General features: G+C 41.5%; 1 pseudogene; it reads right to left on the minus strand.

Annotated features, from left to right (window-relative positions):
* Nucleotides 1-3,354: 3,354 nt before the first annotated feature.
* Nucleotides 3,355-6,247, minus strand: part of LOC103199633 — a 25,557-nt pseudogene continuing 22,664 nt past the window's right edge.

Here is a 6,247-nt window from a genome sequence, read left to right on the forward strand (position 1 = left end):
GAATAGACTGTGATTTCCTAATAACTTCTCACTGTAACATTTTCCCCACTTTTTTTTTTAAATTAACATTCCTCTAACATCTGAAAAATACTAATATAGATATATTAGCCCTAGATTATGTGTTCCTAAGGCTTTCCTGAGCTCTGTGAGTGTAGTGGCTAGGGCATTTGACTGTTAAACAGAAGGCTGGTGGTTCAAACCTATCGTCCACTCCTTGGAAGGAAGACAGGGTAATCTACTCTCATAGTGATACTGCCTTGGAAACTCAAGGAGGTGTCACTATGAATCTGATCCAACTCGACAGCAGTGAGTTTTTAGAAGGCTCGCCCAAATTAATTTGTACTTATCTCTTTATCTTGCCTGGCTTTCAGTTCAGAGTTAAACCTGGAATTAAAAAAAAAAAAAAAACAGTTTGTCCTGCTATAAAAAATATTTAACTATATAACCAAATTGAACTTTGGGGATTTCTAGCTGGCTTGCAGGGAAGGGAGGTGGGTCAAAATGAAAAGTAGAGGTTGTAGAAAATGGAAATGCATGCAATGGGAAAAGAATAAAAGCAGGCTAAAACCCACTAAATTCAGGTTATCATTTGGGGTAATCTAAAGGAGAAATGGGAGGTCTGGTAACATAGTGCCTAAGGCACTTGACAGCTAACCAGAAGGCTGGCGGTTCAAATTGGAAGGAAGTTGAGGCAATCTACGTCCGTAGTGATACTGTCTCGGAAACCCAAGGAGGGGTCGCTATGAGTCGGGTCCGACTCGATGGCACATAACAACAACAACAACAAAAGAGAAATAGTTGTAAATATTTTATATTTTTATTCTCCCTGGCTGAGGAATTTTATAAGGAAGATATCTGAGTACCAAAATTTCATTTGGATGTTTCTCATTTCAATTAAAAAAAGAAAAAAAAAAAATACACTATTTAATGGAGATTTACCACTATTCTGTTCTAAGGAATTTCTCATATGAACAATTGCACTCATATCAAAATTCTTTGAATTAGTATTGTAATATTAAAGTTTTGTTGGTGAAATTAAACTGTTCAGAAAGAAGATAGTCATCTGAATTAGAGTTATAAATTCTTGTAAGTGTAAATTCATGTAAGAGGCATATCCAACCTGGAGGCATCATGGACTTGGTATTAGATAGGCAAAAGTTCTAATAGTTTGGAAACAGTTTTTTGAAAACATTTTTTATATATCTGTATCTTGAACAGCAACCCACTGTAAGCTTTCACCAATCACAAACATAATAATTTGGGATTCTCAGTGGATGAAAGGCTTAGGGAAGAGATGTTACTCAAACTAGATGTTCTCAGACAACAGTAGAAGACTGTCTTCATAAGGTTCTTGATAAGCTATCCAAGGCAAAGTTTTTCTCAGAAACACTGTCTTGGTTGTCTTAGTTACCTACCCCCCCACCCCCCAAAAAAAACCTCACCTGACTGTGGGATCGAATCAGACTCAGAGCAACCTCCTCCTTGGGTTTCTGAGGTGGATTCACTATGGAAGTACATTGCCTCACCTTCCTTTCAAGGAGTGGCAGGTGGGTTTGAACCACCAGCCTTCTGGTTAACAGTCAAATGCCTTAAGCATTATGCCACCAGAGCTCCTTCTTAGTTACCTACTTCTGGCATAACAGAAATATTGCAAGTAGGTGGCCTGAAGAAATCTATTTTCTCCCAGTTCAGGAGTCTAAAAGGCTGAATTCAGCATCTAGCTCTAGAGGAAGGTACTTCCTTGTCTATTGCACCTTGTGGTGTTGTGCCCAGGTTATGAAGGAGTTGTTCAGCGTGAGGAATTTGCTAACACACGACAATGCAAAAGCAAAAGGAAAGTTTATTTACTAGCTCGAGTTAGGGTCCCTGCTCTCACCAAGTCAATGGCTTGAGCAAAAGACCTCCTGCTCTGTTACTGTTACATCTTTATAGAAAAATATGGGGTGGAGTAGATAATTGGGTTTCTAGGGCAGGGGTTTGGGAAGTTGGAGGGCGGGTTGGAATCCGCCAGCTTCAAAGGTGAGTGAGAGACTTTGTTGGAGCCATGCAGAACTTTCTGATATGTGCGAAATTTAGGGGGAGGGGGTGAGACCAGGCAGAACTCTCCGATATGCACAAAATCTGGGGGGAGGGAGGTGAGACCTGCCAGAGCTTGAGGTATGGGAAATCTCCACATTAAAGGCTTCTGGTTAAAGATCTACCTGGAGGCATTAGGACTCAGCATGTGATGTGTTAATCTCCACATTAAAGGTTTCTGGTTAAAGATTTCTCAGGCCTCACATTTCCCCCTTTTTTTGTTATGTATATGAGGAATCATTCTCTTGTACAGCATCGGAACTCTAATTACCTGAGAGAGTAGGCACTTCTCAGAACATTGTTTTACACTACTCCTAACAGAAATTTTCTCCAGGTGGACAATTTTAGTAACTAGGAGTTCTTCAGTTGCTTACAGAAAATTTCACTTTGGAGTTTATAAAGGCTTATGGGTGGCAAAGTTACACTAAGTAATTTACTACACTGCAAGTTACCCCCTGGCTTTTCTAGCTATTATTTCTTTAACTCCAAAAATTCACATTTCTTTCACCATCAGTTTAAGAATAACCACACCTATGGAAATGTGTAAGCCAGCTACTTCATGCCTTTATCTCCCCCCATTTAAATAGTTAATTTCTAATTTGCCCATCCCTATCAGACCAGTACTCTGAGGAAGCATGATCCTTTTTCTCTGGAGAATCTTCTGTTCTGCTTGGAAACTTCAGGTATATGGATCGATAAATAAGCAAAGTCCAGCTTAGCACAAGCTATTAAATTGCAGTAACTTAACACCATCTGTGTTAATCATCTTCTTCTAGCTATCTCAGCTAGGTCATGGGTACTAGTTGCTAAGTTTGGGAGTTACATTTTTCTTTTCACTTCAGATTAGCTAGCACCTTCTGTTACATCTTCAGTTCTCAGGGACTATTTCAATGCCCGTAGGCTCACAATTCATTATACTTCAGACCAGCTAGCTCTTCTTATCTCCAGATCCTGGGCTTTTTTTTTTTTTTTAAATCAAAACCATTTTTATTATTTAAAGAGCATGCTGTGGCCAGGGGAACCTATGTGGGGTCCCCAGACAGCTGAAAAATATTTACATGGGCATGAGGAGGGTAAGACTTGGGTGGTCCCAGGGCTGAGTGGGCCCGCCACTGTGGAAGAAGGGTTCCTGGAGGGAGGGAATCCTTGGACCTGTGGGCTGGGCCCAAGAAGAAAAATGTTCCTCCCCAGGCCCAGCACGGACCCCATCATGCAGGGCTGGAGCCACATAGATCAACTTGGGCCCTGGAGGCATGGGCAGTGAGGAGAAGTTACAGGTCAGAGCTGGGTCACCATGCTACTGGCTTCGGAGTGAGTCTTTATGGCCTGGAAAATCCACTCCCAGAAGTCATTGACTTTGGTGTAGACACCTGGCTTCTGGGCCAATGCACACCCAGTGCCCCAGCTCACAATGCTACACAACCACCAACGTGGTGTCCGAGAGATGCTGTCCTCACATACGAAGGGGCCGCTACTGTCACCCTGGCAGACATCAATGCCACCCTCAGGCTAGCCAGCACAGAACATCTTGGGTTTGATCTGATTCCCATAGAATTCAGGGCTGTTGCAGACATCATTGCTGATTATGGGGACACGAGCTTCCTGGAGTACCCTAGCCTGTCAGTTGTAGTACTGTGTGTTGCTCCAGCCAGTCACAGTGCAGATCTTGCTATCTACCAGGGCCTGGCCAGCAGCTGGGAGGCACACAGGCTGGATGTATTCTGTGAGGGGCAGGGGGCTGGAAAGGTGGACGAGGGCAATGTCATTGCTGTTCTCCTCACTGTTGGCATCGTAGAAAGGGAGATAGGCCCCATAGTAGACCACTGCTTGTACTCCCAGCTGCAGGCCATGGGGCGAGGCCTGGGCCACCGCTCCAGCAAATACCCGCTATCTGGACAGAACCCGGTTCCGCTCAGGGAAGCAGTAGGCAGCCATAAATACCCAGTCTCTGGACAGTAGGGACCCTCCACAGAGGTGTGCCCCATTGTAGCGAAGACTGACTTGCTATGGCCACCTTCCCAGGCTGGTGTCCTGGCCTCCCACAATGCCATCAACAGGCAGCTTCCTGCGGCCACAGTCTTGGCAGATGGTAGCTAAAAAAACGACCCGTGGGACAGTCACACACAGAGATGACCTCCAGCAGCCTCCGGGCATGGGGCAGCTTTCCCTCATTGACACAGAAGAAGCTCAGCGTGCCATTGGCACCTGCCATCTGTAAATCTAGCTCCAAGTGGGTCAGTGCCCTGAGGAAACCCATTTCTTCACAGGTAAGCCCAGCCACCCTAGCGTTGGAGCATAAGGAGCACAGCAGCCACCACGTCCCTTCTGTCTCATCAAACACCATTAGCCATGCGTCCACTGGACTGACCTGCACCAGATACAGCGCTTCCTGATCACTCTTGAACAGAACAGTCACAATGGCCCAGGATGCCGCCCCGATGCTTGTCAGGAGCAGCACGGTCCCCGCAGTCAGAGCTGCAACCTTGGATCTCGAGCAGCATGGTACAGTCTGGCTACCATCCTTTTCCACTATGTCACGGCTTCTTGTTAATGATTCCCCCCGCTGACCTCCTGGGCCGGGGCGGGACCCTGCGGTCCAGCAGGTGGGGATAGAGCTGCATGCTGGTGCAGGTCTAGGGTCAATCTCCTGGCCTGGGTGGGAGCATGGTGGCCCCGCAATAGCAGGCAGCCTGGGAGGGGTTTTTCTTATGGACTATGATTTTTCTGCTTTGATGGACTCAAAGCTTATCTGCTTGTTCAAAATGCAAAAAGTTAAACAGTCATTTTTTTTTTTTTTCCTTCAGGTATTCTCTTCACATGTAAATTTTCCTTTCCCTCAGTAGTACTGGGTGGGGCTCAGGTTTCCTACTTAAGTTTCTATTTCCCCTTTTATTATATCCAATTAAGTATTGGCTGAAGGTGGGTTTACACACTTTTAATCATATAATTCATTTATGCAGAGAAGTCATTACATCTATTTACAATCTTTTCCAATTTTCATTTCTACTGGCTAAATATGTTTTATGTAAGAGCTAACATTTACTTGAATTTATTACTGCTAGAAACCTGTTATGACATAGGGTTCTTAGTTCATACCACTTAAGTTTTCTTAAGTACTATGATTTTACTGTTACTTTAACAGAAAGTATACCATTAATGTGACATTTTGCAGTGAAAGATTCACTATTCTTTTTTTCCCACCTTATGAATAAATCTACTAAAACTGATATAAAGTTATCAAAGTTTCAATGTACTTTATGGTTTCTTTACACTTACTATTTGTGGGTATTAACACTGAGGTAAATAAAGTTTACACTTTCTCAACTTTTCTATAACTTAATACATATTTTTTTTAGATTTAACTTTTATTATCTTTTATGTTCTGGTATGACTAGACATTCTGCTTTAAGATAAAACTACTCTTGCTCCTCCCTCTCTGAAGAAAAAACTTAGTACCAGTTATTTTACGTTCCCTCTTGCTTTTCAGGTAATGATAAAACTTTTAATCTATTTCTTAAGGTGGTTTTGTTCACTATCCCAAAATGCTATATTTTAATAATTACAATTTTTAATTGGCTCAAAAACAGTATGGAGTACATTTAGATAAACACATAATCTTAAACACATAATCCTTTTAAAGATATTTCAGGTTCATTTCTTCACTTTGATTACTATCTCATTCTATGAAAATGGCCTCGGGCTTTTGGCTGGGTGTAACTAAAAGTTCTAGTTTCTGGATTAACACTAAAGTAACTATTTAAGAATTTAAAGTTTCATTTCGTAGGCTCTTTCTTTTCTTTTACAAAGGCTGGTGTTCTTAAATTTCTACAAAGCTCAATATTATAAGTTTGTAAATTATTTTAACAAATCCTGACCAAAAGAATATACCTTACAGAGAATTTAGAAGCATGGTTCATTAGGTAATCTTGTTATATATATATATATTTTTTTATTTTTTCCTAAACAGTTTTATGTTTTAGAAAGAATGAGAAATAGACTCTACTTCCCCTGACTTTCAATATCTTTTGGGTGAAATTAAACAAGTAAAATAATCATTAAGTGCTTCCAGTTATTAAAACAAAACAGTGCTAATACATCAGTGCATGCACACATGTATGCATATTTAGTTAATATATCAAAATGACTTAGAAACAAATATTCTAGTATTTTA

Source organism: Orycteropus afer, unplaced genomic scaffold, assembly GCF_000298275.1.
Source record: "Orycteropus afer afer isolate SDZICR_OR568_19922 unplaced genomic scaffold, OryAfe1.0 scaffold00115, whole genome shotgun sequence".
In the NCBI taxonomy this organism is placed as follows: domain Eukaryota; kingdom Metazoa; phylum Chordata; class Mammalia; order Tubulidentata; family Orycteropodidae; genus Orycteropus; species Orycteropus afer.